The sequence below is a fragment of the Mustela lutreola genome, chromosome 7 (assembly GCF_030435805.1).
Source record: "Mustela lutreola isolate mMusLut2 chromosome 7, mMusLut2.pri, whole genome shotgun sequence".
Lineage (NCBI taxonomy): Eukaryota > Metazoa > Chordata > Mammalia > Carnivora > Mustelidae > Mustela > Mustela lutreola.
Genome location: NC_081296.1, coordinates 139,935,117 through 139,958,988, shown reverse-complemented (window position 1 = coordinate 139,958,988; position 23,872 = coordinate 139,935,117). Strand labels below are relative to the sequence as shown.

Sequence of the window (23,872 nt, the reverse complement as noted above, 5' to 3'; positions counted from 1 at the left end):
TCTGTGAATTATCTCTTTATAGTCAGTTGCCCATTTTCCTATGGAATTATTTAGTATTTTTCTTGCCCATTTATAAGAACTGCAATTTGTAAGATTAAGCTCATAGAAAGTAATTCTTTGACTACCGTCTCTAATATATAGATGTTAGCTATCACTTGCTCCTTTGCTTATGGTACCATTTATGATATGAATTTTTAAAATCTATTTTTTAAACCTCTTCCCCCTTTTTTTAAACCCCTAATCTTCTAATCAAATATGTTTATTTTTTCTTTTATAACTTCTTGGCTTAGTTAAAAAAGACATTTTTGATCCTTAGAAAACACATGTCGTGTCTTCAATTATCTTGTAAAATATTTATTCCATTTTTTACATTCATCGTTTTTTTCCATCTGGAATTTATTTGTGCGTATGAAGTAAGATGGAGGTCCAAGTTTACTTTCTTCTTCCAGCACGATACCAGCTGAACTCACAGGATTTCATCTATTTATTTATTTACTTAAGTGGTTTTTAAAATAAGCTCTACACCCAGTGTGGGTGGGGTTTGAACTCAGAACCAAGAGTCACGTGTTCCACCAACAGAGTCAGCCAGGAGCCCTGAACCCACATTGTTTTAAAAAGGGTTTAATCCCTGGGCTACCTGAGTGGCTCAGTTGGTTAAGCTCTTGATTTTGGTTCAGGTCATAATCTCAGGCTCCAGTTATGATCTCAGGGTCGTGAGATCAAGACCCGCATCACCTCCATGCTCGTTGATAAGTTGGCTTGTGGATTCTCTCCCTCTCCTTCTCCCTCTCCCCAGCCTCCTCTCCCAGGCTCACACTCATGGCGGGCTCTCTCTTTTTCTATCTATCTCTAAAATAGATAAATAAATCTTTTTTTAAAAACTAATTCATCCCCTAGCTGCTGAATTCAAATACCTCCTTTGTGGATACTAATCTCTAATGTGCCAGGGCTGGATTCTCACCGTTCCACTGCTCTAAAGATTCCTAAACCAACACCCATGCCTACACCAGTCAGTTCTGATAGCTGATATGCTTTTTTCCCATGACAAATCAGTGATTCTTTGTATCGCTTGGAGATTATTTTATAAAGTTAGAGACTATTTTATCTGGTTCAGAAAAAAACCTATGAGTGTCCTAAATGGAATTGCATTAAGTGTCTATGTTATCTTGGGGAGAAATGACATTTTAAATATTGTCTTCATATCCAAGAACATGATAGGCCTTTGCATTCATTCAGATCTTCGTTTGTGTTTTTATCACCGTATTCTGTAGCTTTCTTTATAAGTCTGGTGTCTTGTTAGATTTGTATCTAAGTATGTCATTGTTTTTGTTGTTGTAAATGTAATACTTTTTTCCATTTTCACTTTTTTTTTTTTTTTTAAGATTTTCTTTTTAAGTAACTCTACACCCAAGGTGGGGCTTGAACTCATGACCCTGAGATCCAGAGTCACACACTCTATCTACTGGGCCAGCCAGGTGCCCAGCTCTTTACAAGTATTTAAATTCCGACCCTGGGGCACCTGAGTGGCTCAGTGGGTTAACCGTCTGCCTTCGGCTCAGGTTATGATCCCAGAGTCCTGGAATCGAACCCCACGTCAGGCTCTCTGCTCAGCGAGCCTGCTTTCCCTCTCTCTCTCTCTGCCTGCCTCTCTGCCTACTTGTGATCTCTGTCAAATAAATAAATAAAAATTTATAAATAAATAAATTCCAACCCCATTACCAGATTATCTTAATTTTTTAAAGATTTTATTTATTTATTTGATAGAGAAAGCGATTGCAAGTAGGCAGAGAGAGAAGAGGAAGCATGCTTCCTCACTTTCAGTACAGCATCCAATAAGTTACATGAGATATCCAACACTTAATTGTGAAGTTGGTTTTGTGTTGGATGATTTTGCCCAACAGTAAGCTAACGGAAGTGTTCTGAGCCCATTTAAGGCAAGCCAGGCTGAGCTCTGATGTTCTGTAAGTTAAGCATGTTAAATGTATCTTCTTTTTTTTCCCCCCAAAGATTTTATTTATTTGATACAGAGAGAGAGAGAGAGAGCCCAGAAGCAGGGGGAGTGGCAGGCAGAGGGAGAGTGAGAAGCAGGCTCTCCAAGGAGCAGGAAGTCCAATGCAGAACTTGAACCCAGGACCCTGGGACCATGACCTCAGCCGAAGGCAGACGCCTAACCACTAGAGCCACCCAGGTATCCCTTAAATGTGTTTTCAACTTAACAATATTTTCAACTTATGGTGGGTTTGTCAGGACATAACCCCACCATAAGCGTAGGGAGATCTGTATGCTATATTACAGCACAGTTTTAAATTCACTTGTGTCGTTTGGCTAGGCTGTTTGCACTCCAGTGACTACGGCATGAGAAAGCCATGTCCCACATGGAGGCTGCTCCCTCCCTCCTGAACCCCAGAATAAAAAGATACAGAAAAGAGACCTGAAACTAGCCTACTGCTTGGAGCAGAGCAGCAAAAGAGACAACAGGAACATGAAAGAGAAATAAATGTGCTGTGAGTCGAGGAGGGATGGAGGTTGTTTGTTTGCACGATAACCTAACTAACGCTGACTAACACAATTTGGAGATGCAAAGGGATTTGTTTTCTATTATCTCTTTGTTATTGATTTCTGGTATAATTGCATGGTGGTCACAAAGCACACACCCTATTATTCCAAATCATTTGAAGTTTGTCAAGAATTCCTTTATAGCCAAATATATCTCCAGGTTTTAACAAATATTATCTGGCCCTAAAAAGAATACGTATTCTGCAGTCTTTGGATATATTTTTATCTACTAATATGTCCATTAAATCAAGTTTGCTCATCACATTGTTCAAAGCTTCCATGTGCTTACCAGTGTATGTCCTCTTATCCTATCACTCATCGAGAGCCATAGGCTAAACTAGCTTGTTATTAAGATTTTGTCCATTTCTCTTTGTAGTTCCATCAATTTTTGTTCTATACATTGTAAGCCTTCATTATCAGATGATTCAAAGGTAGATCCTTGAGGTGCCTGGGTGGCTCAGTTGGTTAAGTGCTCAGCTCCTGATTCCGGCTCAGGTCATGATCTCAGGGTTGTGGGATCAAGTCCTGTGTCGGGCTCCATGCTCAGCAAGGAATCTGCTTGAGATGCTTTCCCTCTCCCTCTGCCCTTCTCCTTGCTCACATCCACACTCTCTGTCTCAAATAAATAAATAAAACCTTTTAAACAAAAAGAGCAAAGGTAGATTCTTCGCATGACTCCAGGAAACTGAACACGTAATCATTAGGAAGTGACTATTTTATTTCTAGTTATGGTTTTGCCTTAAAATCCATGCTGTTTAATACAAACACAGCCACACAACTGTCTCTCCTAGCTCACATGAGGTTTTACTCTCCTTTGACCCTCAAAATTTTTATATCCTTATGTTTTTAGATGTGTCTCTTATAAGTAACTGATAGTTGGGTTTTGTTTTGTTTTTTTATCCAGTCTAATAATCATTGTCTTTAACTGAAGCATTTAATCCAGATACAGTTAATGTAAATTCTGATATATTTGGATTAAAATCAATTGTATTAATATTATGGGCTTTGTTCTTTTTTATTTTAACTCCAGTCTAATTAACATACAGGGTTATATTAATTTTAGGTGTCAAATATAGTGATTTAACAATTCTATACTTTAGTCAGTGCTCATCATAATATGTGTACTCCTAACTCCCACACCTGTTCACCCATTTCCCTACCCACCTCCCCTCTATTAACACCGGTTCTCTATAATTAAAAGTCTGTTTTGGGGGTTTTCTTTTTTTTCTTTGCTTGTTTGTTTTGTTTCTTACATTCCACGTATGAGTGAAATCATATGGTATCCTTCTCTAACTTATTTCACTTAGCATTATAGTCCCTAGATCCATCCATGTTGTTGCAAATGACAAGAGGTCATTCTTTATCATGGCTGAATAATATTCCATTATTTCTGTACACCACATCTTCTGTATCCATTCATCTATCCATGGACACTTGGGTGCCTTCTATAATTTGGCTATTGTAAATAATACTGCAGTAAACATAGGGGTGGGGGCACCTGGGGGGCTCAGTTGGTTAAGCGTCTGCCTTCAGTTCAGGTCATCGTCTGGATTCCCGGGATGGAGACTCCCTCTCCTTTTGCCCCTCCCCCACTCGTGTACTCTCTCACTCTCACTCACTCTAGCTCTCCAATAAACAAACAAAATCTTTTAAAAAATAATAAGTAAATAAACATAGCGGTGCATGTATCCCTTTCAATTAGTGTTTTTGTATATTTTTAGTAAATCCCCAGTAGTACAATTCCTGGATTGTAGGATAAATTTTATTTTTAATTTGTTGAGGAACCTCTATATTGTTTTCCACAATGACTGTACCAGTTTGCACTTTCCCCAACGGTTACATGCTTTACTCTTGTTCCATGTGTTTTATGCTCCTTTTTCTCTCCTTTTTGCCTTCTTCTGGATTGACTGAGCATTTTTTATCATTTTATTTTCTTACATTCTTTAGAGTGATATTATCTTATTCTTTTAGCATGTTGCACATTAAAAATTACAACATGCATCTTTTTAATCAGTACATCTAATTCAATCAGTACATCTACAGTCTTCCCAGAAAATTATATATATCCCCCTCCCAACTTACATGTCATTATAGACATGTATTTTATTGTAAGACTCTAGAGTTTCTATTCTTCTAGATGACCAATTTATTTGCCCCTTTCTTTATTCCTTCCTTTATATCTAATCTTTCATATGAGATCATTTTCATTTTGCCTGGAAAAAAAATGCGCTTTAAAATTTCCTTTAGTGAGTCTACTGATAGTAAACTCTCTCCATTTTTGACTGTCAAATATTATATATATATATATATATATATATATATATATATATATATATGTTTTAATTTTATCCCCATTTTTTGTCTAGATAATTCTGTAACTTAGAAATAATTTTAGGGGCCCCTGGGTGGGTGGCTCAGTTAGTTGAGCTCTGACTTTGGCTCAGGTCATGATCTCAGGGTCCTGGGGTCAAGTCCCACAGCTGGCTCTACACTCAGCAAGGAATCTGCTTGTCCCACTGCCTCTCCCCCTCTCATATTCTGTCTCTCTCTGGCTCTCTCTCAAATAAATAAATAAAATCTTTTAAAAAAAGAAAGAAAGATTTATAAACATAACCTCTTTTTTGCCTGAATCATTTGGAAATAAGTAGCCAATGTGATGCCCCATCACATGTAAACACTTTAATGTGTAATCCCTACCAACAAGGACATTCTCTTACATAACCAAAATACAAACATCAAAATCAGAAAATTAACATTATACACTACCACTATCAAATCTAGAAACCCACTCAAGTTTTGCCAATTGTTCCAATAATACCCTCTGGAAAACTAGAAGATCCCAATCGGATAACATGTTGCATTAAATTGTCATGTCTCTTTAAACTTCTTCAATCTGGAAGAGCTCCTCAGACCTTCCTTGTCTTTCATGACCCTGAAATTTTTGAAGATTACAGGACAGTTATTTTGGAGATACGGGTTTGCCTGATTTCCCTCATGGTTAGAGTCACGTTCTGTGTTTTTGCCAAGAATACGACAAAAGTGATGGTGGGTTCTTCTTGTTGCATCTATCAGATGGTGTCCAATCAAGATCCGTATCATTACTAGTGATATTAATTTTAGTCCCTTGATCAATCTGGTGTCTTCCAGACCTCTCCACTGTGTAATTACTCCTTCCCTCCTTGTCATTAATAAGCATTTTTAGGAGTTTTTTGAAATTGCATCTATGTCCTTACCTCATCAAATACTTGCCCCCTAGTTTCATCATCCATTGGCATTTCTTTACTGAGTTAACTATGATGGTGATGGTTGCCAAATCATGACTTTCTAACTCCATCATCTCTATTCATTGGCATTCTTCTAGAAGAAAAACTTTTCTTCTCTCTTCATTTGCTCATTCATTTAGTTTGTTGCATCAGTATGGACATAACAACTCCTACTTATTCGGCAGGCTAGAATCCATTAATATTGTCATTCATTTAGGTGCTTAGATAGTCCCAGATTGGGCCAACTTTCTCTGTCCTACCCTAGAGTCAGCCATTTCTCAAAAAAAAAATTAAAAATAAAATAAAATTAAAAATTTAAATTAAAAAAATTTTGGTTCCTTTTACTAGAAAATAGTATTTAGCATCCAAGATTTGAACATTAGGTAAGCTTATTGTCATTACAGTGTTGCTGCTCCCGGGCCCTCTCAGGGGCCCAAGGGAGAGAATTAGGTGGACATATACACACTTATTTCTGTATTTGTTTTCTTGCTATTGAAAATTATGGTTCTTTTTTTTTTTTAAGATTTATTTATTTATTTAACAGAGAGAGAGATTGAGAGAAAGGTCACAAGTAGATGGAGAGGCAGGCAGAGAGAGAGAGGGAAGCAGGCTCCCCGCTGAGCAGAGAGTCCGATGCGGGACTCAATCCCAGGACCCTGGGATCATGACCCGAGCCGAAGACAGTGGCTTAACCCACTGAGCCATCCAGGCGCCCCAATCATGGTTCATTTTAGTACCTCAATTCCAATCTGGCTTTTTTTTTTTTTTAAGATTTATTTATTTATTTATTTATTTATTTGACACAGAGAGAGAGAGAGATCACAAGTGGGCAGAGAGGCAGGCAGAGAGAGAGGAGGAAGCAGGCTCCCCACAGAACAGAGATCCCAATGTAGGTCTCAATCCTAGGACCCTGAGACCATGACCTGAGCCGAAGGCAGAGGCTTAACCCACTGAGCCACCCAGACGCCCCTCCAATCTAGCTTTCTCTCTTCCTGTATTGCTAGCTCCCTTCTTTGACAGTCTCAATATATTTATTTACTGAATCATGTTATGGATTGAACTGTCTCCCCAGAATCCATATGTTAAAGCCCGAAGCACCTCCATCCCCACCACTACCACCATAGCTCAGAATGTGGCTGTATTTGGAGACAGAGAGTCTTTAAAGAGGTGATTAATTTAAAATGAGGCCATTAGATTGGGCCCCAATCCAGTCTGACTGGAGTCCCCATAAGAAGAGGAGATTTGGACACATGGAGAAACTCCAGGAACACGCACACAGAGGAAAGACCTGGGAGCACACCAGTGAGCTGGCAGCAATCTGCAAGCTAAGGAGAGAGGCCTCAGGAGAAATTAACCTAGCCAACACTTGACCTTGGACTTCCAGACTCTGGAACTGTGAGAAATAAATTTCTGTTGTTTAAAGCCATAATATATGGGGTGCCTGGGTGGCTCAGTGGGTTAAGCCTCTGCCTTCAGCTCGGGTCATGATCTCAGCATCCTGGGATCAAGCCCTGCATCGGGCTCTCTGCTCAGCTGGGAGCCTGCTTCCTCCTTCTCTCTGCCTGCCTCTCTGCCTACTTGTGATCTCTCTCTGTCAAATAGATAAACGAAATCTTTATAAAAGTAAGGAAAAAGAAAAAAATAAAGTCACTCTGTCTATAGCATTTTGTTTCAGCAGTGGTAGTAAACTAATACAAATCAATCTCCCTCCCTCCCTCCCTCCCTCCGTCCATCACCCAATATGGAACCAGTCTCCCATCATGGCTCCTCACATCCTCCCAGCCCACCCCTTAGCTGAGTGGGTACCCTCCTTACCCCACTAGGCTCCAACCCTGCCGCTACTAACATCACTAACATCACTCCCCTGTGTACTTGCCCACCTCACCCAACCCCTGCTCCCCATAACAGACCCCCACAGCCCTTGATGTACTCCCTCCCCTGTGCCACCGCCCCCCTTGCTCGACTCAGGCCTTGACATCTGGTGCCAGGCCACAGACGTCATCGCATGGATGCTTGCCTTGCTTAGCCTTACTCACTGAGTTTTGGACTAACTCTCACCTTCATTCTTCTAACATATTTTCACCTTTTCCAGACCAGCTTTCTCTGGGCATCGATGCCAACTAAAAGAACCAATGAGGGTGCATGGATGTGTCCCATTTATTACACATGTTGCTTAGACCTGAGTCAGCAGGACTGACCTGTAGAAATCAAGTTCTCGAGCACACAGATCTGGTTTGATACTTTTATTATATAAAAGCCTCTCTCCTTTTCTGTCTCCTGACTCAACCCAGGTTCCTACCTGGTACCTCACTCGGGGTCCTGACAGTCCTGGTCCCCTCCATTGTGGTGCCGGATGTTTCCTCTCTATCAGGTGCTGGTGATGCCAACTGGTGTTGAAGACATCTGAACCTTTTTTCATTTTCCTTAAACTCTGGGATTTACTATTTGGGGGCAAAGGGCTCTTTTCCTTGGATTTTTTTTAAATGACATCTATTCATTTCTAAAACGTTATTTCACCTTTTCTATTTTATCTTACAGCTCATCAGAGTGGGCATGAGGCTGCAGAGATCTGTGTCAAGAACAAAGAGATTGTAGGGGCGTGTGGGTGGCTCAGTGCTTTGGGTGATCAACTTTCGTTTCGGCTGGAATCATCTCGGGGTCATGGGATCAAGCCCCGCATGGGGCCCCACTCTCAGCAGGGAGTCTGCTTGAGATTCTCTCTCTCTCCACCTGGCTCTCCCCGCTTACTCCCCCTGCACACCCTCTCTCTCTCTCTCAATAAGATAAATAAATCAATCTTAGGAGATGAAAAAAGAACAAGAACAATCAGATTGCAGAGAGCAGCAGAGCTAAGAGATGCCATAGCTCTCAGGGGGGTGGAGAAAAAAAATCACCTGGGTTCCTGACATTCTAGTTTCTAATTCCAGTGCCTCCTCCTCATAGATACAACATACCCCCAGAATCCTTCCACGAAACTCTTCTTCGGCTTGTGCTAGCCTGATTGGGATTCCGAGGCTTTGCACGGAGAGGTGTGTCTTGGACATTCATTCTTGTGCAAATCTCAGTCCATCCAGCCAAAAACCTCGTCATCTAAAACCAGCGCCTACAAATGCTTCGTCATCTAAAACCAGTGCCTACAAATGCTTTGTGCTGAATGGTCTGGCCTGCTTTCAGCGAATTCTGAGCAGCACCTATTTCCGTCGCGATCTCTCATTCATGTAAGTTCCGTATTCTCTGCCAACCAACGAGCCGTGCACAGTCTCAATGTTTGTAGAAGCTGGTTTAGTGAAGGAGCCAGTGGATTTTGTCACAACATATTTTCTGTGCATATCGCAGTGCGATGGACCCTATTCATTCCAAAGACCTCCCTGATGATGGCTCAGCCAATCACCCACCACGCATATTTACAGAGCACGGGCAAGTGCAGCCTCTGACAAGGAAACCAACTCGGAGCTTGTACTTAATAGGGCACAGCTCAGACTGCTACCCCCTTAGGCACTGTCCTTTCCCTTGTACTACCATATTACCTTAACTGACTCAAAATTTCAGAAACCTGAAAGATGACTCTAAATCATAGACCCCAGTTCCCTTATCTCACTCATTTTTACTCCTCTTGGAATTTATGTCCTGACTTCACAAGTCTAAGAATGATCGCTCTGGCTGCCCGCGCCGCAGGACCTGCTGGAGACTGGGAGCCCCAGCTGTGCTTTCTGACTGCCTCGCACACTTCCCCTGGCAATAAACAGAACTCTATTAGGGCTTCCCTAATGGCTCTGGAAGAAATGGGCAACACTGCCACTCATTAATAGTGGCACTATCACCGTGGGGCTAGAAGGAACAAATGTTTATTTGGCTCCAGAAAATGAGCTGACCCCACCATTAGACAATGCCCATGGAGGTGAGGTGGGAAGAAGCCATTTATAGACACAGAAACTTATTTTGCGGAAACCTCCACTGTTAGATAAAGCCCTTGCAGCAAAAGCCCACTGTGGCCAACACTGAGCCTTACAGGAAGGAGCGATCTCTCCAGGGGGAGGTAGGAAATCACACCCATGCCTCAGATTGAGAAGAAAGAGGCCTGGAAAATCTCCCTCTGCAATTCTCCCGTGCCTTCCCAGCTCTTCCTCAAGGAGGTCCAGCAAAGCAGTTGGGGCTCCCACTATTCAGAAGGGTTTGTTTTTTGGTTCGGGAATGGCAGGGGGTGGGGGGTAGAGGTTTGCATTCAGTTTCCCTGAGTTCTCGAGTGCTCACAGGGGGTCAGGCCCTGTTCTAAGTGCTTTGTAGAATCCAAGCACATTTAACCCTTATGTCGAAGTAGATATCCTTGGTAGCCCCATTTTTTTCCATTGGGGAAACTGAGGCTCAGAGAGGCCAATTAACATGGCCAGGGGCCCACAGCTAAACTGTATAGGAACAGAGTCTGATGGGTTCCAGAGCACACAGTCTTAACTCTAGCCTGTATTTCAAGTGATAATCAACAATAATAGGCAATACTAGGTGTCTTCCTTCCAATACACAAAACACCTTCAAATATGTCGTCACAGTTGTCCATAATGAAATACTTTCCTGATCTGGAAAGGTGGGGTCTAGGTAATGAAATTTGGGACAGAACAAGGAAGAAATTAATTTTGTGAAAGTATCTGGCTTTCAGTATGGATTCATCTGAGAAATGAGCGCTAAAGAGGTCCCTTACATTAGCCTTCTTGAGTTATCTGATTTTCTACATATGTGGTCCCAGAAAACAACAGAAAAGCGTATTAATCCAGTCTCTTATGTCCTCTCCTGAGGTCAGGAACAACACGCCCATCTAATTTTTTAAAAGCCTCCCCAGACACGTGCTTCCACTGCTATCTGGATAAAGCAGGTTCTGCTTGAAGTCTTTCACTGTCTCTTAAGGCTAAGCTGAAGCCAGTGCTTCCCTGCTCTCTTCTGCATGTTCCCTAAGGACCATCCCCTCCCCCATCAGTGTTAAATACAAAACCAAGTACAGAAGAAATCAGGGAGGCAGTAAGATTTGGAACAATTATATGCCTCAATTTTTTCTTTCCCCTGCTCTTAATTTGCAGGATTTTTCCCCCTTATCTCAATCTATACCTTCTTATGTCTATAAGGCTGTTGTCACTGATAAAGCCAGTCACCAGGAACAAAGCACATCCTTTTAAATTCTTCTAGCTTGCCGAGAAAGTGAATGATGCTCCCTGAAGCTATGAAAAAGTACTCTTCCTTCTCATTCTCAAATCCAGGCCACCCTGGGAAAACCCCAGTCTTGCAAATGCTTAGCAGAGGGGAAGAAAAGTTTTAGAAATTATTTGAAGAATTCCCCAAATGGAAGCACAATTCCTGGCACCAAGTAGACAGGGTAACATAAAAAAAAGGTGAGAAAAGTAAGCTCCTGCGATGACCTGTGTTTCCAAGGAGGCCTCCATTGACTCCTAATGACAGAGACCCCTCTCTAGGGGGCAGAGAGTAGAGAAATGCATAGCTGAGGATGAAGCCTCGTGAAGGAATTACAGTCTGTAGCATAAAGAAGCCCAAAATGGAATTATCTGGAGAAACTGGATGCCTAGAATCAAGACAGCATGCATTACTCCCCCAATAAAGCACAGTGTAAACCACTCAGCCCTCAGGTCAGGGCCAGGACAAGAAGGCAATCCATTACGCACTCAATTCCAGAAAGACAAACCTGGCTAATGTTTTCCTTTTTTAACTGATCAGACTGGGTTTTTGAAATTCATATTGTGTAAGAATATATATTGACCTGAAAAAAAAAAAAAATGGTTCACAAAGATTGTTTAAACAAAACAATGGTGGCAGAAACTCTTATAGGTATGGCTACATCCAGAAGGAGTGATCAAATAAGTAAATACATTAAAGATAATTGACTGTTGGGGCGCCGGGTGACTCAGTCAATTAGGCGGCTGGCTGGGGCTCAAGTCGTGAACTCGGGGTCCTGGGATTGAGCCCCATGTTGGGCTCCCTACTTAGTGGGGAGTCTGCCTCTCTCTCTCCCTCTGCTCCTCCCCCTCCCTATGCTCTCTTTGTCTCTCTCTCTCTCTCAAATAAATAAATAAAATTTTTTTTTTAAGTATAATTCACTGTTAGAGAAGATACAAATATGGAAAGAGAGAAAACTTGAATGAGCCCTATGGTGATGGACTGGAATTAGAGGTATTGGTACAAAGTTATAGTTTTCAAGATAATAGAAAATCGCTTCTTGGACTTTTGGGTAAGATCAAGTGAAGATAGATTTAGATGTACAAGTAAATATAGATGTAAATGTGTGTATGTGTGTGTACATTGTGTGTGGAATTGTATGGTTGTATATTCGCAACTGTGACCCTGAGTGGGCCTTGCAAGAGGGACACCCTAATAGCAATGAGTATGCTTAGCACTCAGATCTTGGTTTCAAAATACCACTGTCCACTAAATGATACTAGGACTCCTTAGAGAAATAATTCATTCACACCTGGGGCTGGGGAAGTATAAGATGAGCCTACAACATCTTTTGCTAGAAAAGAATGACCAGAGAATAATGAGGACATGTCAAAAGGACACAGAAGTCAGTTTGAAAAGCTTCTACTAGCCAAAATGGAACCATTTTAGCATAAAAAGAAAGAATGATGAGACTGGATTTAACCTACCAAAGAAGGTAGGACACTCTGAGCATATTAATCAATTGATTAAATGAAAGCTTGTAAAGAATAGGATATTTACATAGACTCACAAATACCAATTACCAAAAAAAGTAATGTTGTACTATGGTTATGTAAGATGTTACCATGGGGGAAATAATATGAAGGGTACAGGGACTTCTTTATATTATTTTTACAACTTCCTGTGAGTCTACAATTATTTCAAAATTTAAAATAAATTTTAATTTTTTAAAAAGAGTAACTTTACATTAGAGAAGGCTGTCTGACCATTACCTTAATCAAGAAATGAAAGTTGGGATGCTTGGGTGGCTCAGTCATTAAGTGTCTGTCTCCAACTCAGGTCATAATCCCAGGGTCCTGGGATCAAGCCCCACATTGGGCTCCCTGCTAGGCAGGAAGCCTGTTTCTCCCTCTCCCACTCCCCCTGCTTGTGTTCCCTCTCTCGCTGTGTCTCTCTCTGTCAAATAAATAAATAAAATCTTGGGGCGCCTGAGTGGCTCAGTGGGTTAAGCCGCTGCCTTCGGTTCAGGTCATGATCTCAGGGTCCTGGGATCGAGTCCCGCATCGGGCTCTCTGCTCAGCAGGGAGCCTGCTTCCCTCTCTTTCTCTCTGGCTGCCTCTCTGTCTACTTGTGATTTCTCTCTGTCAAATTAATAAATAAAACCTTTTAATGAATAAATAAATAAATAAAATATTAAATTTTTTTTTTAAAAATGAAAGTTAACATCATCTGTAATGGGACAAATCCAAATTCTGTGCTGCCTAATAGGATGTGATGAGAAGAAGGCAATGTCTTCTCTGTGACTTCCTTGTTGAAGATAGTCTGAATCTAATCCTGGAAAACAGCAGACAAATCTAAAATGAGGGCCCCAACTGAGGGACATTCTACAGATTAACTGACTTGTAATCTTCAGAAGTGTTAAGGTCATGAAAATTTAAAAAAGATTGAGGAATTGTTTTATAGTGAGGGAGATTTGAGACATAACTAAACACAGCATGTGACTCTGATTCTTTTGCCGTAAAAGAAAATTATTGGGACAATGGGTGATTCTTGAGATGGGCCAAGAACTGGATTGTAGAAAAATGCTGATTTCCTGATTCTGATGGTTATGTCGTGGAGATAGATAGATAGATAGATAGACAGACAGTTATACTGTAGAATATACAGAGTATTTCAGTGGGAAATTCCTCTGTATTACAGTTGAAAGTTTCTATTAGTTTGTGATTATTTCAAAAAGAATTTTTTAATTACTAAAAAAATATATACAACTAATCTCCAGCACCTAGAACAGGCATGGCAATCCAATTGCTCAATAAATAACTGAACAAATTAATGAACTATATAAACAAGTACAACAAACATGTGCTTAGAAATAAAGACATCCAAACATGAACAGTGGTTTTTTTCAAGGCATGGATTTATCATAGGTAATTTGGATTTTTTTTTTTTTTTACTTTGTGCTTTTCTGTTTCATACATTTTTGCATCAAGCATGTATTATTAATTGTTGAATTGGTCGAGCTGCTCCCTAGCTAAGGTTCAGAAGTACCCCAAGTCTTGTCCTTGAGTTTGGGGGTTCCAACATTTAATGTTATCATTTACTTGGACTAGATCCTTAGAAAGTGCTCCAGTCCAGGGGCACTTGGGTGGCTCAGTTGGTTAAGTGTCAGACTCTTGACCTCAGCTGAGGTCTTGATCTCAGGGTTGTCACTTCAAGACCCGTGTTGGACTGGAGTCCATGCTAGGCATGGAGCCTACTTGAAAGGAAAAAAGAGAGAGGGAGAGAGGGAGGGAGGAAGGAAGAAACTGCTTCAGTCCATCTAAGTACATAGAATACTAATTATTTATTACTAGAATATATAAATTCCTAGTATCTAGAATATTCTTGCCCATCACCCAAAGCTCCCTTCTTTCTAGATTCATGTTTCCTGGGTAGTAGAGTTTGGTGAACATGTAATCATACAAAGAGGGTCAGAGAGTCTTGTATGATATGAAAAAGGATTGAAGAATTATTCTGGATGCAGAGTTCCAGTGACCAAGACACTAGACACTACTGAATAAACACTGATAAATTCTGATTAAAAGGATACTTTTTCTGGGTTTGGAGCAGACTGTTATCACTTAATAGACATGTTAATTTCTGTTTCTCTTTTGTATCGATTATATTTTGCATTAGTGTCTCCATGATGGGATTTGACAGGCATTCTAGTTCCTTTAGCAACACATTTATATGTCACCTCTTAAAATGAGTAACTTCGGTTGTTGCTTGCTGTACATGGTGTTCATTTGCTTTAATTAACTCTTAAACTTTCTATTTTATAAGCAATATATTCACATGGCCAAAATTCAAAAGGCACAATAAGACATAAAATCATCCCTGCCTCCTAGTCATCCAGATCCTCTCCCTAGAAGTAACTGATATTATCAGTTTCCTGTGTAATTCCAGGGACATGTACATGCATACACACACACATACATACACACACACTTTTCACCCTATGTAATACTTTCCATACTGTTCTTCACCTTTTTTCAGCAAGAATCTAACTTTGTATCAGTATACAAAGAGCCTCCTCGTTCTCCCTCTTTTTCCTTCTTTTTTAGTGCACAGTATTCCACTGAATGAAGGTACCATCATTTTTTTTAATAGTCTCCTACTAATGGACATTAAGATGGCTTCAAAACCTTCACTATTACACAATGTTCTATTTACCCAAGTCATTTTGCAAACATATTTCTTTGATTAATTCATAGCAGTGCAATTGCTGGGTCAAAAGTATAGGCATTTTTTATTTGGTAATACCATTCTGCCGCCAAACTGTCTCCCGTAGAGGTTGTATGAGAGCCTCACTGAGCATTAACAAATTTCTGGAGTCTGCCGATCTGGTTATGAAAAAGCATACATCAGGGTCACCTGAGTGGCTCAATGGGTTAAACCTCTGCCTTTGGCTCAGGTCATGACCTCAGGGTCCTGGGATCAAGCCCCTCATCGGGCTCTCTGCTCTGCAGGGAGCCTGCTTCCCCATCTCTCTCTGCCTGCCTCTCTGCCTACTTGTGATCTCTCTCTCTCTCTCTCTCTGTCAAATAAATAAATAAATAAATCTTAAAAAAAAGAAAAAGCATACATCAGAGGAGTTGTTTTGTTTTGTTTTTTAAATTTTATCTATTTATTATTTATTTGTTTATTTATTTGAGAGAGGGGGCACCTGGGTGGCTCAGTCAGTAATGCAACTTTCTGCTCAGGTCATGATCCTGGAATCCCAGGATTGAGTCCCACATTGGGTTCCCTGCTCTGTGGGGAGTCTGCTTCTCCCTCTGACCCTCCCCCATCTTGTGCTCTCCCCACCAATAAATAAAATCTTGTTTATTATTTTATGTATAACGTATATATGTTATACATATTATATATTTATTTCTTACGTATTTTATTATTGTTTATTACTTATTATTAAATAAATAACAGCGGAGGAACAGAACAGGGGAGAAGCAGAGGGAGAGGGACAAACAGACTCTGCACTGAGCATGAAGCCCAGTGTAGGGCTCGCTCTCTAGGCTGAGACCCTGATCTGAGCCAGAATCAAGACTGAGCAACTCAGGCAACTCCTCAGAGGAGTTTTAAACTACATTTTCCTTATATTGAGGGACAGTGAGGATCCTTTCATGTTTATTTCTTTTTCTGTCTAGTTGGTAGAGACACTTCTTTTTTTTTTTTAAGATTTTTATTTATGTATTTGACAGACAGATCACAAGTGGGCAGAGAGGCAGGCGGGACGGGGTGGGGGTGGGGTGGAAAGCAGGCTCCCTGCTGAGCAGAGAGCCCGATGCAGGGGCTCGATCCCAGGACCCTGAGATCATGACCTGAGCCAAAGGCAGAGGCTTAACCCACTGAGCCACCCAGGTGCCCTGAGACACTTCATTTTTCTACTGTGTTTACTTGCAGTACTTTATATATTAAGAAAATTACTTTTCTGTGATAGGAGTTAAAGGTATTTTATACCAAACTGAGTGTCTTTTAACTTTCAATTGTTCTTGCCTTGAGAGTACAAACTCTGGAACCAGACTGCCTGAGTTTAAATCCTGGCTCTGCCAATCACCAGCTGTGTGACCCTGCGCAAGTTACTTAACCTATGACTCAACTGACCCGTGAAGTAGTGATAGGAGTAGCACCTACTTCACACAGTTGTTGTAATTGAAAGAATGAACATATGGAAAGAGGTTAGAAAATATGTGGCACATGGTAAGAACCATATATCTTTTTCTTTTTAATGTAGCCAAATTTAATGTTATTCATTTTAGATGCCATTTCAGAGAAAAACTTTTATTTGCCTTGGCTTCAAATTCTGAAGATTTTTTTTTTAAAGGAAATTACTTTTTTGTTAAAGAATTATTTATGTTAAAGAGAGAGCATGAGTGAGGAGAGGAGCAGAGGGAAAGGAAGAGAGAGAATCTGAAGCAGACTCCACGCTAAGTGTGGAGCCCAGGGGGGACTTGATCTCACAACCTTGAGATCATGACCTGAGCTGAAATCAAGAGAACTTCCACCAACTGAACCACCTAGTTTTTCTTTTTTTTTTTTTTTTTAAGATTTCATTTATTTATTTGTCAGAGGGAAAGGAAAAAGAGCACAAGTGGGGGAGGGGGTGACAGGCAGAGGGAGAAGTAGGCTCCCCTCTGAGCAGGGAGCCCAATGTGGGACTTGATCCCAGGACCCTAGGATCATGACCTGAGCTGAAGGCAGCTGCTTAACCAACTGAGCCACCCAGGCATCACCCTATTTTTACTTTTGTTGGTAACTACACTGTCCAGATAGCCAGTCTTCCCCATAACGGCAGGTGCTCAATCCACAGGCACGCAGACCCAGCAGTGAGGGGCTCTAGAGCCGCCACATCAACTCCTCACAATAACCCTCTTCAGTACATCTCATCATCCTCATCTTATCTGTGAGGAAACAGGCTCACAGACAGCAAATGACTCTCGCCTGAGACCAAGCTGCCTTTGTGCCTTGATTTGCAAATGTTCTTTCATCTTTTTTCTCTGGTGTGCCTACTGCAGACCACTAAACCTGCCTCTGAGCCCTCTGCCTGGCTGGCGGCCATCCTTCCTGACTTCCTCCAGCGGCCCAAGCTCTCCAGCTTGGCAATCTCCTTCACTCCTCCCACAGGCTTCACCAAACCTTGCAGATCCTCCATCCTCTCAAGCGTGTCCCCCATCTGCCCTCTCTTTCATCCCAGCGACCACCACTCCGCTTCAGCCCTCACTACCTTTCACAGGGGCTGTGGCTTCAATAAGCTCCTGAGGAGGAGCCTGTGATAGGCACTTGGCCAGAAGTGACAGTTTTCGAGAAGATCTGGGTTCAAATAGACCAGGCTTGGCCGGGGTGGGGGTGGGGTGGAGGGGAGAGGGAAGAAAGAAAAAATTGCAGATTTCCACAGTCTGTCCTCTCCAGTCTCTCCTACTGTGCCGCCTGGGTGATCTCTCTTCAAGAGCTCTAGTCCTGCATTCCCCAACTCTCGAACTTTCCAGGTCCCCTCTGCCTGCTCCTTTCCCTGACATCTGACCCAACCTACCCTGCCAGTTTTGCTTCCAACACTCCCCTCCCATGCAGCCAAAATGAACGCCTCACTATTCCTCCACCAGGCTTCCAGTGTTTGTTCAGCTTAGAATGCCTGTCTCTGCCTTCTCTTCTGGGCCATCAAGCTTCACAAAGTTGTCCTTTATTCTGATTCTACTCACTTCTCATTCCCCTTACCACCTCTCCGTGCTGCACACCCTGCATTTGTGTGTAAACTCTTTGAGAGCGGAAATTCTACCTTATTATTGATTGAAATGCTTTCCCACTGAGATACAACTGATAAACTATATGACCTACTTTCTAACTGGTCCAGTCACTCACAAGGACCCGGGTCAAAAGGCACATGGTGTGCCAGGTCTGCTAGTGGCAACAACCAAGCTTGGCATATTTGTTTAATTTTCTTTTCTTTCTTTCTTCCCTCTCCCCTCCACCCCACCCCCACCCCGGCCAAGCCTGGTCTATTTGAACCCAGATCTTCTCGCAAACTGTCACTTCTGGCCAAGTGCCCATCACAGGCTTCTCGAAGTTCTGATAGCTGTCTGCTGAAATCTGGAACAGCCACAGCACAAAGAGAACATTCTGGAAATATCAGTCGTACAAACAATCTTCGCACTGGAGAGAACATCAGATTAAACTTCATTGTTCAACAGAAGAAATGAAAGCACAAAAGAGAGAAGAGACTCGGCCTAGGTCACACTGCAAGGCAGGAAAACAGAACTAAACCTAGAAGACCCTCCGTGACAGCCCTTCAGGCCACGCTCCTCTGCACCTTGGAGCTATACAGACCTACGGTCAGCAGACCGGCCACCTGAGGTCACCGCCCAAGACGTCACCACCTGTTTTCTCTCTCTTATCTCAGAGACTCCTTTGTCCTTCCCACAGTACAATCTTTCCTCCTCCTAAGTCTCAGGTTTAAAAGGATAGTAGCCCAGGGCGGCGAGAGGACGACACCGGGGTGGATCAGTTGGCTGCCGACTGAAAAGGGACCCGTTGCTGGGTGAGGTGCCCACTTCTTCAAAAGAGCCCGCACACGTCCTCGAGCTTCCGGGATCGGAACTCTGCCTCCGATCCAGCCCGACCCCGCCTCCAATGCGCCGGGCCCCGCCCCCAACGCTCTTAGCCCCACCCCAAACGTGCTCGGCCCCGCCCCAGACTCCCTAGCCGACTCGCGGCCTCCTCGCCTGGCCTGGGCGGAGCCGCGCTTCAATCTCCGCCCTCCTCCTAAGATCCATCCTATTGGCGTAGACAGTCAGACGCCACATCCAATGAGAAGGAACGGGCGGACGCCTGGTCCTATCCGCGGCGACTACACAAAAAACGGACGCAACTAACTGGCAGATGTTACACCGTGCTCTTTCCGGGTCCTTCCACTCTCAGCTCGTACTCCTGCGGGTCCCCGCCCTGAGGGGAGCCGGAGAGGACCCTCTCCTAAGTAAGTGTCTGGTGACGGCGGTGGCCGTTGGCATCGGTCCGGGGACTGCTGCCGCTCCCCGCTCAGAGCTCGGCGTGGGATGGGCCGTGGGGGGAAGGCCCGAAAAAGGGGCGGGGAGCGGCGGAGCACGTGGAACGCCGGCCTGACCGCGGCGTGGGTGGGGGGCTGGGCCGGCGAGCTGCGGGCGCGCCGGCTGCGTGGGCGTGGGCAGCCGGGCTCGTCCTGTCGGGTCGGTTGTGCGGCCGTAAACGGTGGAACGTGGGGGGACCCCGAGTGTCGCCGCTCTGTGTCGGACCCGAAAGAGTGTGTTTTTTTTTAAGCCCTGTTGCAGAAGGTGGCACCCGACACCTGCCTCTGGCTGGACGGCGGACCCTTGGTGGCCGTTTCCCGGAACTGCTAACGCACCCTGGGCGCGTGCTGAGTGCCCTGCGCCGTGCTCACTGCTTTACGAGCCTTAACTCGGTTCCCCCCCGCCAGCAGCCCCGTGAGGGAGGTGGGAGGAGTACCTCTGTCAGACGCCGGAGGAGGCCGGGTGAGGTTTCGCTTGCCCAGGTAACTGCTGAACTGGGCCGTGGCAGAGCCCCGGGTTGAACCCAGGCGTTCGGGTTGACCTCCACACCGAGGTGTGCCTTAGCGAGAAAACCCCTTTCCGTCCTCGCGCGCTGAGAGTCCTGGAAGCCTCGTCGCGCCCCGCCCCCCGCTGACCTCGGAAACCCTGATACCACCCCCACCCTCCCGCAGTGGGCATGGGGTAGTCTGCTGGCCTTGCCTTGTGGCTGGAACAGCAAGGAGGAAAGAAAACTGTGATAACTTCCTGGAGGAAACAAATGAAAATTCCCAAACCCCAAAGTCTGGTTTTAAATAACAATGGATATTACAGTGGAGGTGGTGGTCTGTGGGTAACCAACCCCCCACCCCCCATGGGGCCTGACCAGCAGGGGTGAAATTCCTTTTCCACCACTCTGTGTGGCCTGCTGGGTAGGATACTTAGTCCTGGAAGCCTCAGTTTCCTCATTTGTTAAAATAGAAAAACCAACTCAAGGTGGGTATGGGAAGCTCCGTGTAGAGGCATTTTGTATTTGGCTTTACAGATCATTCAGCGTTGGCATTTTCCATAATACAATCCACTGGTCTCTGTAATCGGAATTACCCTGTTGGCTTTTTAGGATGTTCTCACTTTTTTTTTTTTTTTTAAGATTTTGTTTATTTATTTGACAGAGAGCAAGATCACAAGTGGGGGGTGGGGAGCAGGCTCCCCGTGGAGCAGAGAGTCTGGTGTGGGGCTCAGCTAGATTCCAGGACCCCTGAGACCATGACCTGAGCTGAAGGCAGAGGCTTTAACCCATTGGGCCACCCAGGCGCCCCATGTTCTCACTTTTAAATATTATAGTTCTGCCGTTATAGATCTTTTTTTGTTTTTGAGATATAATTCACATACCGTAATATCCACCATTTTAAAGGGTACAGTTTGGTAGAGTTTGTAATATATTCACAAGGCTATGTGACAGTCACCACGATCTTATTCCAAAACATTTCATTACCCCAAAAAGAAACCTTATGGTCCAGGCCACTCAGGAGCTTTGTTGGGCTCAAGCCAGATGTTGAGGCCCAGCTGACAGGGCCTCCCAACCTGAGGTGTTGGGTGGGAGAGACGGAGCCTCCTCCCACCTGGAATTTCAGCCCTGGGCTGAAGGGAGGAGAGCCCAGGGCCTGTAGGCTCCCAGCGCACCTGCTGAGCAGAGGCCCAGGTGGAGGCTGCCCCACAGCCCCCTGACCTAGGATACCAGGGGAGGCGTCTTGGGGGAGAGGGAGGGCCAGTTATTCAAAAAACTGTGGGATGTTCTAACCACAAGCCTTTGGGAGAACTGTGCCAAATTATGGCTGTTCCCATGGGGACAACTACCCAACTTCAAGGCCATGCCGACTTCCAGGTGACATCCCACAACTGGGCCTTCACAGAGACTGTAGATTTGAAGCAGGGCCTGAAAAACACAGGAATTTGCCAAACTTCAGGATTATGCATAAGCGGAGGTTCAGACTTAGAGCCAAAGGAAGTGAACCTTTGAAAGCTCTTGCAACCAAGGTAAAAATGAAACGGAATGACTTCACAGCCACCATAACAGCAAGGAATGGAGAAGCTAAACTGAATTAGGAAAGGCAAGTCTGCAAACCCATCTGATGGGCATGTTATTTCACTGACAGAACCCAATTACAGGCAGCTACAGTGGATGCTGTCCAAACAGCTTTTATCTGGAGAAAGCTGTTGACGGTTCTGAAATGCAAAAAGTAAAAGATACCAATACTGTATTTCAGTTTTATCACTATTGAAATTCTGTTTCACAGCACAGCATTAGAGGTATACACTTGCCTACCAAAATGCACCAAAGATTGATGAGGACGATTTATAGGTTTTTCACAAGCTCTAGGTATCCACCAGATTATCCACCTCATTTAGATAATGTAAAAATGATACCCAATGATCGATCTCAGCCAGTAACTCCGGAAACTGACAGGAAAGCTTTCGTGCACCGTAAGGCCAAGTGTTCCATCCTCAGGAATACCAAGGGAGCTGGACGAAGCAAAACACAACTCCTGGTTAGGTTTGCCAACACTGTTGCTGAACAAACTTGGATAAACTTGTCCCAAGAGAAGCCAGTCTCAAAAGACCCAGGCTTTGGAAAAGAGAGAAATTTATTTCAGGTGGCAGACTCAAGCCTTAACTGATCTCTCAGCCCGCAAGTTGGACACCTGGAGTTTCATAGGGAGAGGTTCAGAGGGGTGCGTGCCAAAGAACAGACAGTGTGCGATCACAGGCTGGGGGGCGGGTGATATGTGCGCATCACATGATCATGGGCAGGAAGGGGATGTGTGGGATGTGGTCTTTCTAGGCATTCTGTTGCTTTTGGGGTTTTTCTGGCCTGGCAGTTACAATGTTCTGGTCATTGCAAAGCCTCTTCATCAGTGCCTCAAAAAAGTATGATAAGAAATAAGAACAATAGGTTTCAGTTAGAGCTTGAGTTAGGCAGTCCTCCTATTTCTGGTTTTAACTGTTGGGGTCTGTAGTTAAGCAAGAGGGCTCACTGACAAGGACAAATTCAAATTCAGAGTTTTCCTTTCCAGAGATCACTGTCAGCTAAGTGTGTATCTGCAACAGGACAGGTAGCCAGCCACCTGTCCACTAAAAAAGAGTCAGCGAGCAGATGACTGAGATGTTACAAAGAAAATTAATTTTCTTATACTTTTTTCCTTTTTCATCTTAAAATGACTTTAAAAATGACTCAGAATCCAGGATTACAGTGGTACCCCTTTTTCAGGGGGACACATTCCAGAACCCCCCCACTGGATGCCTGAAATCACGGATAGTACCGAAACGTGTATTTTCTGGGTTTTTTCCTATACAGACATACCTGTGATAAAATTTTATTTATCAGTTAGGCACAGTAAGAGATGAACAACAGTAACTGGTAATAAAATAGGGCAATTACAACAATATACTGTGATAAAAGTTATGTGAATGTGTCTGTCTCAAAATCATTGTACTGTACTCACCCTTTTTGCAACAATGTGAGATGATAAAATGCCTGTGTGATGAGACGACCTGTAGAAGTGACACAGCGTTAGACTGTTACTGATCTCCTGAGGATACACCTGGAGGAGGATAACTGAACCCAGGGAAAGTGAAACTGTGGGTCAAGGGATCTGCTGGACTGAACTGTAAAACTTTATACTGGCTTGCTATGTTAAACCTCAAAATGAAATGCTACTAAAAATAGGGGGAAAATATGAAGTTTGTGCTGACCTAAAATGAAGGCTTTAAAAAATATTACATACTCAGTCATTTTAACCTCTTGTGATATGTGATCTTTTTGTATAATCCTGTTTTCCAAAGTGGCTTTAGCATTTTCCCTTCACCAGCAAGAAGTTGAAGTTTCCCCACATCCTTTCTAATATTGTTGTTACCTGCCTTTTTTTTTTTATTGTAGCCACCCTAGTAGGTATGAAGTATCTTATTGTGGTTTTGATTTGCAGCTGCTCAGTGACTAATGACATTGAGCATCTTTGTACATTCTAAGTGGCTACTTGTAGGCCTTTGAAAAATGTCTTTAAGTTTTATTATTATTACTGGGTTAAAATATTTTCTGTAGTCTGGATACTTAATCCTTATCAAATACATGGTTTAAAAATAATTTTCTTGGGGTGCCAGGGTGGCTCAGTCAGTTAAGAGCCTGACTCTTAATTTCGGCTCAGGTCATAATCTTGGTATCATAAGATCAAACCCTTTTGGGCTCTGCACTCAGTAATGAGTCTTCTGGAGATTCTTTTTCTCCATCACCTCTCCCCCCACTTGTACACATGCTGTCTCTCTCTCAAATAAATCTTTAAAACATATATAAAT

At 43.2% G+C, this 23,872-nt stretch overlaps 2 protein-coding genes across 6 annotated transcripts in view; one reads left to right on the top strand and one right to left on the bottom strand.

Annotated features, from left to right (window-relative positions):
* Positions 1–20,098, bottom strand: part of DPF3 (double PHD fingers 3) — a 298,094-nt gene extending 277,996 nt beyond the window's left edge. Inside the window, exon 1 of the mRNA XM_059182919.1 lies at positions 19,983–20,098. The gene's annotated coding sequence lies outside the window, so the exon portion shown is untranslated. The remainder of the gene's footprint in view (positions 1–19,982) is intronic.
* DCAF4 (DDB1 and CUL4 associated factor 4) overlaps positions 19,331–23,872 on the top strand; it is a 29,541-nt gene continuing 24,999 nt past the window's right edge. The window contains exons 1-2 of one of the 5 annotated variants that reach the window (XM_059182909.1): positions 19,350–19,476; positions 19,797–20,028. The gene's annotated coding sequence lies outside the window, so the exon portion shown is untranslated. Of the gene's footprint in view, positions 19,477–19,796; positions 20,029–23,872 lie in introns of all 5 variants that reach the window. The other 4 variants (XM_059182912.1, XM_059182908.1, XM_059182911.1 and 1 more) reach the window with 4 other exon arrangements.